The 13007-nt window shown below is 43.5% G+C and overlaps 1 long non-coding RNA gene across 1 annotated transcript in view; it reads right to left on the minus strand.

Annotated features, from left to right (window-relative positions):
* LOC128082354 (uncharacterized) overlaps positions 1-12634 on the minus strand; it is a 59165-nt gene extending 46531 nt beyond the window's left edge. Inside the window, exons 1-2 of the long non-coding RNA XR_008207624.1 lie at positions 12538-12634; positions 10311-10433 (exon numbers count right to left, since the gene is read on the minus strand). This is a non-coding gene — a long non-coding RNA (uncharacterized LOC128082354). The remainder of the gene's footprint in view (positions 1-10310; positions 10434-12537) is intronic.
* Between the last annotated feature and the right edge of the window lie 373 nt (positions 12635-13007).

A 13007-nucleotide genomic window follows, 5' to 3' on the forward strand; every position in this document is an offset into this window, starting at 1 on the left:
GTTCAGGTTGAAAGAGACCTTAGAGACCCCACCAGTTCAGGCTGCTGAAGGCCCCATCCATCCCAGCCTTGAGCACCTCCAGGGATGGAGAATCCATAGCTCCTCTGGGCAGCCTGTGTCAGCACCTCACTGCCCTGAGTACAGAATTTATTCCTAATTTTTAACCTAACATTCTCCTCTTTTTCTTTAAAACCATTCCCTCTTGTCCCATCACCATCAGATCATGTGAAAAAATAGAAAATAATAATAATAAATAAAATAAAAAAAATAATCATCCCCCTTGCTGCTTGTAAACTCCCTTCAAGTACTGAAAGCCTGCAATGAGGCCAGCCCAGAGCCTTCTCTTCTCCAAGCTGAAAGAATCACAGAATCACAAGGTTTGAAACGACCTGCAAGATCATCTAGTCCAACCACCCTCCCATTCCTATTAGTATCACAAGCACTAAACCATCTCTCGTAGCTCCTCATCCAGGTGCCTCTTGAACACTACCAGGGACGGCGACTGCACCACCTCCCTGGGCAGCCATTCCAGTGCCTGACCACCCTTCGAGAGAAAAAGTTTCTCCTAATATCCAACCTAAACCTCCTCTGGTATAACTTCTGGCCAAGGAGCCAAGATAACTACCCACATCTGAACTGGAAGCAGTATTCCAAGTTACTAAAGGGATAAGACACCTTTAGACTATAATCTGCCCTTATACACTGGAGGTATCTTGAAACGCTGCCTCAGAGATAAGGTGAGACGACTTCCCATCTTTCAAACAGAACTGTTTGGGGCTCAGTGAGCGATGCTGAGTGAGCATCAAGTGAGCCAGAGCACATAAAGCCCCTCCTTGTTCACATGTCAACGTTGCAAAACAAACAAACAAACTGAAATAAACCCATGGATTCCAATCTATAAAATCCAAGGGATGGGGCAGGGGGGGAAAAGCACCAGTCCTGCTTGCAAAAGCAAGGGAAGGTTTCGGAGGAGGTGGGAGAAGGACGAGACAACTCTTCGCCAGCAGGGGGCGCACAGAGGAGCCCCAGTGAGCCCCTACCGCCCCGCAAGGGCCGTGCGCTGCCACCTGCCTCCCCCCGTCCCTGATGGATTCGTTCATCCCGCAGAGCTGATCATTCATCTTCTCCAATCCGACAGTTTGCATGCTCCTCTCGCCTAGCTCCGTATTAACGCACAGCTGCCTTATGTGACACCATGACCTACTTCCACCCCTACTCTGGAGAATAGCAAAGAACTGCTTCACTGTGGCTTGCAGGGAGGGGGAAAAAAACAAACAAACAAACAAAAAAAACGAAGTGAAGGAGTGCTGGCAGAGCAAGCCAGAGTCCTTTTCAAAAATTCATGGCTCCTTGCAAGAGGTTAGGCAAGGAGAGGAGAGGCTGTGCAGGCTCTCTGAACCACGCAGCTGAGAAGGCGGCAATAGCAAATCTGAAAGAGAAAGAAAGAAAGGTCCTGTGCTGTGTCTGAAAGGAGAGACCTGTAATAACTTCACCGAAATCAGATTTCTTTCCCACCTGGCTCCCACAGACAGAGCTCAAGTCAGCTGATTCAGAGAGGGAGCTTAAGTCAGCTGATCCAGAGGGAAGAACACGATCCAGTGACTCGGGCAACTTGGGCTTATTTCCATGTGCCCCAGCAGACATGATATAAGGAAAGTGCTTAGCCCCAGGACCTCTGATATAATCAATTACATGCTTATATACCAGAAAAGTCAATCAGCTTAACCCTAACCCTAAGGAAATGCTGCTATCTCCATCAGTTTTCAGTGCAATTTATAAATCTGCATTCCTTTGAGGATGTGGGTTTTAGTCTCTGTATCTCACCTCCCTGGTGTTTGGAAGGAGATAAAATTCCCTTAATTCTCTAAGGTGTTCTTTGCACCAGACTGTCAGGCATGCCTAATAACTCAGTGAAGGGGTACCTAAAAATAAATTGGAGATTCCTAATTTAATTCCTAAATTACAATCAATTCCTAAATTACAGCACAAACAAAATTCTTGCTAAAATCAAATAACCCTATATACTGCAAGGATTTTTTGATCTTCCAGTCCATCAAAAAAATTCTTGTTTTTTGAGATTGCAAAAGCTTATATAACATGATTTTAAAGGTACATTACTCTGGCTTACCTAGGCTTTCCTCAAATCTGTACGAATGGTTGTCCTCGTAGCAGGCTCAGAGCACAGCAGCAGCAAGGCAAGCAATGTAAATCCACACTCTTGCAAGACAGAAGAGAAGGACCACATTTTCTCAAGGCTGGCATTTGCTTTCCTCATTGCTGGAGTGCTTATACAACAAACAAAAAGGATACCCATGCTTGCATGTCATATGCAAAAAGATCCTCATCTTTTTCTTTTTTTTTTTCCTCCTTTGTTTTCACTTCATAACTTAGTTTGCAATGGAGCCAACACAGATACAATTTGGCAAGAATGGCACAACCTCTAGCAGCATTTGGATGACACTCATGTGCTTTAGGATAACGCTCACTGGATTCACTGGCAGAAGTGTAACCCTGCACTGAGTTTTAAGCATCTGACCTAAGGAAGAGCTCCAATATCAGCACTAACTGCAGATTTTTATACCTTCACTCTCAGAGCTCTAATCATTAGAGCACCTGCTGTTAGGGAGGAGCAAAAGAGCTTGAAGCGCAGCACTATGCTTTGAGAGCTTCCTATAGCCAAGTTTAGGACCTGGCTGTGCTGCAAATCATTGCCACTGTACTTACTACCCATGTCTCTATTTCATACAACCTTCAGTGAGTCTCCTAGGTTTGAAGAAAATTGGGAAGGGTGGAAAAAAAAAAAAAAAAAAAAAAGCCGATTGACTGATCTACACTACAGGATGTGTTTGTGAAAGGAGACAGACCCCAGGGCTCAGTCTCACTCTTTCCCTGACCTCACCCACCTCCAGTTCTTAAAATGCATTAAAAAAAAACAACAACAACAAACAAAATACTCCCTTGGAACACAGCTGCTGTACTGGGTATGCTCAGGGACAGCATACAGCAGCCTAGCAGAAGCTGCTCTGTTTTCCAGTACAATTAGTATAGGTGTTGTTTATCTTATTTTAGAGTGACCTGCTTCCTCTGGGGAAAGCCCATGTTTCCAATTCACTCTGGAAAAAAAAAAACCAAAAACAAAACAACAAGCAAACAAAACAGCAGTGTTCTTCACTCAGCATGAAACAACCTCACAAACTGATGGGGTGGATGAGTATAGGGCAAATGAGAGTCTACCTCCTAGGCACTGAGTACAGCAGCAAGTCTGTGCAAAGACAAAAGTGTAATCTACTTCCAGGGTCTCAGTGGCCACATCAAAGGCTCAGGGAACTGTTTTCCACAAACCACAGGTTCCCCACAGATCACCCACAACTTGTGCATGGAAGAGTAGAACCATCTTCAAGCAGCTTGCAGGCAAAAAAGAAACACACAAGAGGCAACTGGCAGCATCAAGGTGCCCTGTGCTTTTTCAGCCCAAACATGTGCTCCCGGGCTTTACAGCAGAACTGCAGCTGGCATACACCAGCAGCTATTCCCATCTTCAACCAACACACGTTGGCATGCCTAGAGCACGTCTACACAAACATCTGAATTCAGATAACCAGAATGCTTTAGAAGCAAATCTCTCAATTGTCACCACTTAAAGCACCTCAGTTCACATCACTGGGCAATCTTGGAAGATGCAACCTGGATTTTTTTGTAGATGAAGATGGAGCAAGAGATAAGTGACAGAGCACATCTAATGTACTCAAGCTACTAACATCCAGCTCTAAGGACTAGTTCTCCAAAGCAGACCACCACCACCTCCTCAAAATTGTAAGTAGCCTAGATGCTCCATCATTACCATCATTCAATTTATACACACTAGACCTCCCCACACAGTGATACCCTCAGAGTCATTCCAGCTACGCTGTGCTCCCAGATATCTGAATGCTTTTGCTTGGTGCTTGGGTACATCTGTCCATGGAGATGATCCTTCAGCTTTTATTACATGCAATTGCAACAGCTACTCAAACAGGGCCTTTAGCTCTCTCTGCCTGAGATGTCTGAATAAAATCAAATTAATTCACTGCAGTTTTTACTGCTTCCAAACTTACTTTCTACAGATGCTTCTCCCATTTCACCAAGAACCATTATACTTCAGTTGCAGGGACCATTAACCCATTATGAGTTGGCAATGTTGGTCTATTTTGAAGGGCTGGTTCTAGCTCTTCCACCACAATAAACAATAGCAGTAAAGCTGCTTGGCAGAGCTGCCTTCTGAGAGGCTATTCATATTTTGGTGTTTGTGCACACTGCATGGTTTACGGCAGGGATTTTGCATTGTTTATTTTCTGTTCTCTGCAGACAGTGGCATTGTTAAACAGCATGTGTCCAAGAGAATCCACCCTCTCCATGGGATCTCCTCCCAGCTATTACAGCACTTCCCAGAAACCTACTGAGCCCTGGAATAAACAAGTCTCAATGGGGGGACTGAGCCCACACCCGAGAAGTACAGTGCCATGAAGCCTCCATAGCAATGAAAGTAACTTGGCTTTGCATGAAACCTTCCTTTTGCTTAATGAAAACCCTGTGTTGTCACCCTTCCTAATGATGGGCTCTTGTCCCTTGCAGGCAAAAGACTTAATAATGGACTTCTCTCTGACTTGCTCCAGCTGTGGTGTGACCAACAAGAGAATAGGTTCCTCCTCCTTCTGACCCATGAGCTTGGACATGTGAAGTGTTTCATCTCAGACAGAAACAGTGACCGATTTCTGACAGCGATTAAAACATGAGGTACATGCTGGGACTCTTCCTAAGTACTGAAAAGCCTCCCAAAGCCTCATTGGTTTGTTTCTCTCACCTGAGAGAAGTTAAACCAATTTCCAGAACTGGGGACAGAAAACAATCTTCTTCAAGTCAGAATACAGCAAGCATTATATACATAGCTTTCGATAGTCCTGTTTATCTCGTGCAGACCGGGTACATCCTCACTATCACCTGGCTATTGCCTCCTGGCAGAGTGCCTCTCACAGCAACCCCAGTAAGGCACTGCTGGCATTCTGCCTTGTGTACATACACTCACCTTCTGTCATGGGATATGAAGAGATGCTCTGCAACATGCTACATGAGCAGAGGTCAGCAAGCCCCTGCTGGTCTCAACATCCCATATGCAGTACATGAAGATCATGGCAACTTTGATTCATTGATTCAGGCAGGCATTTCATACTTGCATTCCTAGGTTTTTGCTCTGGCTGACAGCAGATATCCAACATTTCTGCTGCCCAAGCAAGTCACCAATTGCTAACACAGACTCATTGTAGCACCTGTGGCTGACAGCCCACATTTCTACTGGGCCATAACAGGTCTAGGTTGTCAGGCAGTGTCAGTGATGGCTCTCTCTATAGCACATTCTCAAGTTGCGTAAACAGGAAGAGAAACACTCAGTCTTCCATTTCTACCCTTTTACTATCTGACCTTAGACTTGTCCTATTTTTTTTTTTTGTATTATGTATCTAGATCTTTCCATTTTTCCATATTTACAAAGCATTCATTTTTTCTTCCCCTTCATAATCCATTCACACTATAGTCTAGCTCACACACAATCAAAGCAGAAGCCCTTCAGAAGCACTAAACCCAATACTAGGTTGCATAAAAATGATAGTTCCCATATGTCTTTATAAACACCATGCCAAACTGTACTTGTACTGTATTTACATTGTGTTAACATCTACCAAATTACCAAGCCAGCAGGAGAACATCCACCCATTCACATTTCTAAACAAGGCTTATAGTCTGAGTGCGTAGGCATTAAGTTTGCTTTTTTTTTTTTTTTTTTTTTTTAAAAAAAAAGCAACTCATGGAAAAAAAAAATAAAAAAAAAATAGCCTGATCTTGGCCTGGAGTTTCATCTTACTTGCCAGAACTAAAACATCTGCATCCTGTGGTATCAGACTGCTTGGGGACTTGGTTAATTCAGAGGCCGTTAAGTCTTGGATGGAATTACCCCCAGGAGAGCTTCCTGCTCTCCTGATGATTCACATGGTTCAAAAGCAGAGAATTTAAGCTACCATGACTAAATTCTTTGTCCTTTGCACTTCAGTTTATTTTCAAGTGTAAAATTCTCCAAAACATGGAACCCCAGCCATTAACACTATCTGAGGATCTAAAATACTCTGGAAAGTTCCTTTTCTATCCAGGGATATTTCCTGGCTAGCAACCTTCTGATTTTCCTTGGCCAGAATCAGCTAGTAGCTGATCAAACTCTAAGCTTGTAATAAGAGACCCCCACTGTAATTTTTTTTTTTATTATTTATTTTCAGTTGGCAACCAAACATGAAATTCACTTTCTGGGAACTCATAGGAAGTCGAAAGTGTTAAACAGATCAGAGCAATGATCTGTTAAATCTGTCTCTCCCTAACAGCAGGGGAAAGATAGAGACAAAGTAAACTCTGGACCTTCTGCCTAGAATCATGAAAGCTTTTTTGGCTGTAAGAACTGAACTGTAGATTGTATTTTTAGGCAAAAACAACTAGGACCTTCCCTTTCTGAACTATATGGATCTCTATTACTCATATTCGCACACTAATCAGCAAGATTTATCCCAAGATCATTGGGTTATCTCCAGCACTATAGCAAACCAAGTTGCCTAGACTACAAGCAGACGCCGAAATCAGGATGTGAAAAATTATTCAGCTTTCTAGGGTGGGTATTACAGCTTCACTGCGTTACAGATTCAGGAAATTACAGCTCCATCTTTTCTGAGGTCATCTAAGATTGCCTTACAGCAATTTCTGCTAGCCATTTCCTTCTTCCTTGTTGCTGCAGCACATGCATTTGGTCTAAACCCAAGGCAGAGTCAGTACTGTGGAACTGAACAGCTGATGGGCCACACCTGCCTTCAGAAGTCAGAGCTCCTCATCTTGAACTACACAGCCTCCAACCAAGATGGTTGGCTGAGCATAAGCATTAAAATGACTTCAAATATTACCATATACAAGGTTCAGCTTGCAATAAGTCTCTAGGCAGCAGGCTATGTTACTGCAAAAGCTTGAGGACTTCAAGGCTTCAATTGGCTGTCCTGCTCCCAGTGGGGAGGTAGCATTTTTAAGAGGGAGTCACAAAGAACAGTCTTGTACTATCATTCATGCACTTTCACTCTACAGGGGCAGGAAGACAGGTTTTTTTCTAGGTCTGTTGAATTCCTTGGTATCTCCACCATTTCCTGGCCACTTGCAACAGAAGAGGTTCTCCCAGTGTCTCATCCAGTGCAGAGAGACATTTAGTAAGTCTTGAGCAACAAGGCTTATTGGTGCCCACACCAGTCAGGACTAAAACCTGCAGACAACAAGGGGCAAACATGAACTAGACCAGAGGCAGAACATAAGCAGCTAAGTATGCCATATCATAGACTGCATTGCACAACAAGTTGCATGATCTCAGAACAGCGATATACAAGTGCTCCATCATAGAACAGTTAAGGCAGGTTTTGATCACAGACTGATTTTCTTGCTGTTTAACTCAATCACCACAGAGTCTGGCTTGTCTTGCAGTTTGCTGGATAGTGACAGCTTTCAGACTGTTGGCTTAATGTAAATGGAGAGAAAAAAAAAAAAAAAAAGTGAGACCTTAAGCTGTTGTTTAACTGCCCAAAGAATCTGTAAGACCAGTGTGGAAGAGCGATAGTAGGCCCCAATTCTTCAGGTACTGACTCCACTGTGGACTTCTAAAAGTACAAATTCAAATAAATTTGTCAGTAAGTGCTGTAATTAATAGCTATTACATTGTGCTTTGCCTTCCACCATCAATAATAATAAAAGTTGAACTTAATCAGATATGCCATACTACAGCCTTCTGTTTATTCTTCACATTTGAGATACTTGTCAAATCTAGACTAAAAGGAACACAGATCCCTTCTTTCAGGCCAATGAAGTCATGAAGGGTTTTTCAGATGCTTTGTTTTTGCATTACACATGCATTTGGCAGCCAAAACAAGTGAAAAGCTTTGTATTTTGTGCCCTAAGTTTCTAACTACAAAGGGAGTTTCTGGGTGGTCATGTCCATCCCTCTAGGCAGCCATATTTTTACACAGATTTCAGATTATTTCTGCAGGCAAATTCATGCTCAGGTCTTGGATTTCAACCAGGATTTTGTTCTAGTTTTGTATTTGCTGTAGTGATGCTGATACACTCTCACCTTACTGAGGTAGCACCATATATTCACTATATAGGATATGCACAGGCAAGGTATTGTTTGAGATCTTGTACATGAAGAAGGATTTGAGCATATTTCATGTCACTTCAGGATCATAGAAAAAATTACACAGGAAGATGTCCTTTGCTTGCCCCCAGCACATTTCACCTTTCTTCTTTCTCTGAGAAACAGAATCTGATTTTTTTTTTTTTCCTACCACAGGAGCAGGTAGAACACACGTTTTGACAGCTCCAGACATACAGAATAAGAACTACCCACATTTCCAAGAACTGATTCACCCATTCTTCTTTGGAGAAAGCAAGGCCTGAGAATTTGCCTGTGGTCCACAACTTACCCTGGTCACATCTGCACTTAGAGGTCAGGTCTCCTCGGTCACTAGGAAAGCACAGCCTTTGGGGTTAGGTGATCATAGTCTTCACTAGATCCCAAGATTTAAAGAAAATTGATTTTTTTTCTTCCTCCCTGAAGCTCCTCCTGAGTCTATATTTAAGTGCTTAACAGCAAAATTTTGAAAGTGTAATGCATGACATTAATGCAGGATTTCCTAGAATTCATTCCTCTAGAATAGGGATTCTTATAATCAAAATGATATTTAAACTATAGAGATACTGTTCTTGGACACAGCTCAGAGCATTCCTATTCAGGCTAGAATTAAGACCTGTGAGAACTACAAAGTTCTGATAGGCAAGTCCAAGTGCATGTGAATGAATGCAGTAGATGGACCTTGAAGTCAAGGAGTGTCCACTAAGAAACTATAACTTTCAGTTAAAGTAACAGAACATCTTTGATTAGACCAAATTTAACGTGATATTTACCTGTGCATGTTGTGATTAGCACATTTCTTACCAAGAGAGTGACTCCAGTTTTCTTAACACCTTCCCTATGGTCTTGACATGACCCTTTCCATAGATTCTACAACAAACAAAGCAAATGCTCTCTTTACAGAAAACTGGTGGGATCTTTCATCTGAAAAGGGAACAATCAATAGGTCCCAAAATAACAGCGTTATGTACAACACATTACAGAGAGAAAAATTCACCCCTCCTCCTTCCACAAAAGCTTCAGGAAACGTTTAAAACCAGAATTTAATGCTAACAGAAGAATTATTCCACATATTCTCCCCAGGGAAGTCTCACAAGATGAAAGGGTCTCCAAGACAAAAATGTATTCCATCCAGCTGGGTAACAACATTCCTTCATTAACCTTCTCGAGACACTGGGAATTTTGCAGAGCTCTTCTACAAGTTGTGCAATATGTCCCATTACATATCTCTGATCTGCAAAGGCTGTGTGAAAGGGGTGGGTGAAAAAAGGCATGACAGAGACTCCTAAGTTCTGGTCTTGCAATATGGCACTCTTACTTATTTCTAGATTAGCACGTGGAATATCAGGAGCCCCCAGAATAGTGTACCTACTGTACACAGGGCTGGATGAGCACCCAGCTGTATTGTTTACCATTGTACACACACATCCTCACTCAGAGAGGCAGCTGTAAGAGTTATTGTTGTCTCCTCCCTGTCCTCTGTCAGCAGCAGTGGTCAATCCCCAGCAGTCATTCCTAAGCACAGAGAAGACCACTCTCTAAAGCAGCTCACAATCCACGTGACAGAGAAAGCCAACACAATTGCATAAGGTGGCACCACAGTTAAGAGCCAAGAACAGAGCCCAAGTCCTTGTTTGCAATCTAAGCCCTGATCCTCTCCATCTGCATGCTTACAGACCCTAGATAGGAGAAGACTTGGATTTACACGTTTGCACATGAAAGCTTATTTTTTCCCCTCACTGGGGCAAGTCTAACTTGGACAGCTACTGAACAGAACAGATTAAGTAACCACCAAACAACAGAGCAAGAAAGACTCATTACAAACTGTTTGTTTGGTAAAGGCCTTAGCATCTCTGAGTTGAAGGCAAAAAAGAGCAGATCATAAAAAGAAAAGGTCACAGCAGACATGCTTGGCAAGAACTCTACACCAGCTGAGCAGCTTCAACATCTGGGAGCCATGAAAACCTCAGATCATAGGCTCACAGACACGTACCCAACACTATGACATGTACTCAACACTATAAGAGAAGCATTTCAAAGCAAAAGGTAAGGTGGGGACAAGGCTGCATTTACTTACTGGCTACATCCAAACCTGCACTGACAAGAGGAGATCAGGAAACCAAGCCAGTTATCACTCAGCAAGCAGATGTTGAAAACTTCCATCAGAGCATCACCTCCTCCATTAGTGTGTCCAGGTTTGCTGCAATGAGTCATTAGAGGTCATCAGTCAAACCACACCAATGCTGCTGTCCTCAGACCAAAGATCTTCCTCAAGGCTGGGAACAGGAACACTACAACAGAATTTCTGTATTGCCTCAATGAAATAGGAAGAGGAGGCAATATCACCATCACCTTCGTTGGCGAGTTGGACTATGCCCTTTCCTGCTTCTTGCCCTTCAAGAAAAGCATCCTAGAAACAGCTGATATTGATCACAGAGGCATAAGAAAGGGACTAAGACAGTCAAGAGTCCTCTTGAAAGACAGACTGCACTCATCAGAGTGAGAAACAAATATTTTCCTTTCCACACACACAAACACCATGTTAGAAGATACCTTGGAAAGCAGTAAACTTTTATGCTTTATGAGAACTGCCAATACTTCCCAGCCAGACAGACGTGAGTGTGGGGGTGTCAGTCAAACATCAAAACCCCCAAGTATCTTGAATGACAGACAGGCATTTTGGCACACGTGAATTGCCTCTACAGCCAGCTTGAGCAAGGCCTAAGCTTGTGAAAACCAAGAAAACTCCAAGTGGCAGTAAACTATGCTGCTCTGAATTGGGTCAAGCTCTCCTAGCCTGACTACCTCTTATGTCCCTGACTTCAAGCTTTGCCTGCAGCCCATCACAGAAACCTTCCAGCATTCAGTCCATATGCCTGGGAGGAAAGACGACTTTGCAATCAGACGTTACCATAGGCTTCAGACAGGATGGGTGCTGTCCACCACTTGCTCCCCACAGTCTTCCCACAACTCCTCTTGTAGAGGCAGACCATAAATGCGTTAGCAATCTATAGCGTTCTGGCTCAGTTATGGCAAGGAACATAAAAATAGCTATTAAAAAACAACAACAACAAAAAAAAAACAAACAAAAAAACCAAACCAGTCTGCAAATCTCTTATTTCCTCCCTGTTCAGCCCTAGGCTTCTGTTTTGTTTTTGTCGTATTTCCCTCACCCCCCTTCCCCCTTCCTAGGAAATGTGATGAAGGAGGGTGGGGTGGCTCAGGCTATGTACAAATATTCAGACAGTCTCTTAGCAATAAATGGATCTCAGTCAGTTCTATTATCTGTCTGGCTGTGGCTCCTATTATCTGCTGTGAATTGTAGCAGCGATCTCTGGAACAGCATTCAGACACCATCATTACCAACTTCCACACTCTCCAAAGACCACGCTATAACAAGGCTTGCTGGATAATACTTACCATTAAAAGTGGGAACACAAAGGACTCAAGCTATGACTAACACAGTAAAAGGCTCTGCGTGGGGCTTTGCATTCATTGACCCTGGTTTGTTATTAAAGAAAATTCTAGGTTCAAAACCTAGACCTGCGTTTTATACAATACATCAGCTGATTTACACAGAAAGCTGACTTCATCTCACTCTTGCTCTCCTCATCATCCTACAACCTCAGAGCAGCAGGAGAAGCACAGTGCAGGCCTGCCTGGAGCTAGTGGTGAGTATATGGGACTGTAAACCCGGGGTGCTGAGCAACAAGCTCATGCCAAAGAAAGCACCTCAGAGTCCGACTGAGCCTCGGTGCTGAGAGCCTCTGAGGCAGCATTCTCATGGCAAGGATGACTCCTTGCAAGGAAAGGGAATTTTGGGATCCAAACCCACATCTGATTTCCCCGCAATTTTCAAGAGTTCTCTGGTTCATTTGGGGTCCCTCTGCAAAGCCCAAATTGAAATCCAATACCCTCACCCAGGGTAAAATGAGGGTTTTGAGAGCAAGTTGCTTAGGTCTCCCTCCCACAGCCAGGGAAGCAAGGCCACAAACATCAGCTCCGGCAAAGCTCATTTTCTTATAGATTTCTATCCAGTAATGGATTAGTTTTGGCTTCTCAGTAGAGATTTTGCCAAAACCAGGATATTTCAAAAGCCTCCCTCCTGCACAGATTCATTGGTGCCTTTCTCACTTGGCCACCTATTTCACAGCAGGGCTTAATGTCCAACTACTACACCCGTCTGTCAAAATGGCTAAAAAATTAGTCATCAACCTAAAAAGTTATTAGGAAACACTTGATACCATGATTGCTTTCCTGTGGAATGAGGGAAAGGAAGGAGACAGAGAAACCCTCACACTTACAGTCAGGAAGGCTTTTCCAGGGCCACCAGCACAGACACAGGACTCCTGGAGACCACGAGCAACCACCAAGACCACCACCTCAACACAACTGCCCCCCACCCAGCCCATTCAAGATCCAAGAGGGGTTGGCAGACACTACCTTAAATAGAGCCACTACTCCCTGCAGCCATCTCTCAGGGCAGCACCACCCATGGTTAACACAGTCCATGGTTAATACAGTTAACACAGCTGAAAGTCATTTTCTGTTCAGCAATTGCTTACAGGCTCAGCTGAGGAAGGCAGTTGGGGCTTGTCTCTTGTCTACAGGCACTGGGGTGCAGGAGGAGGGCTTGCTGTTGCCCCAGCTGTGCAAGGAACAGAACAGGGATGGAGCTTCATGAGCTCAGGTGAAGCACTGTGGGTGAGGAAAGGAACTCCAAGGTTACTACATACCAACAAAAGAAAAAGATGACTCTTGTTGAAAGGCCAGG

The sequence above is a fragment of the Tympanuchus pallidicinctus genome, unplaced genomic scaffold (genome assembly GCF_026119805.1).
Source record: "Tympanuchus pallidicinctus isolate F22 unplaced genomic scaffold, pur_lepc_1.0 scaffold22, whole genome shotgun sequence".
Classification (NCBI taxonomy): Eukaryota; Metazoa; Chordata; class Aves; order Galliformes; family Phasianidae; genus Tympanuchus; species Tympanuchus pallidicinctus.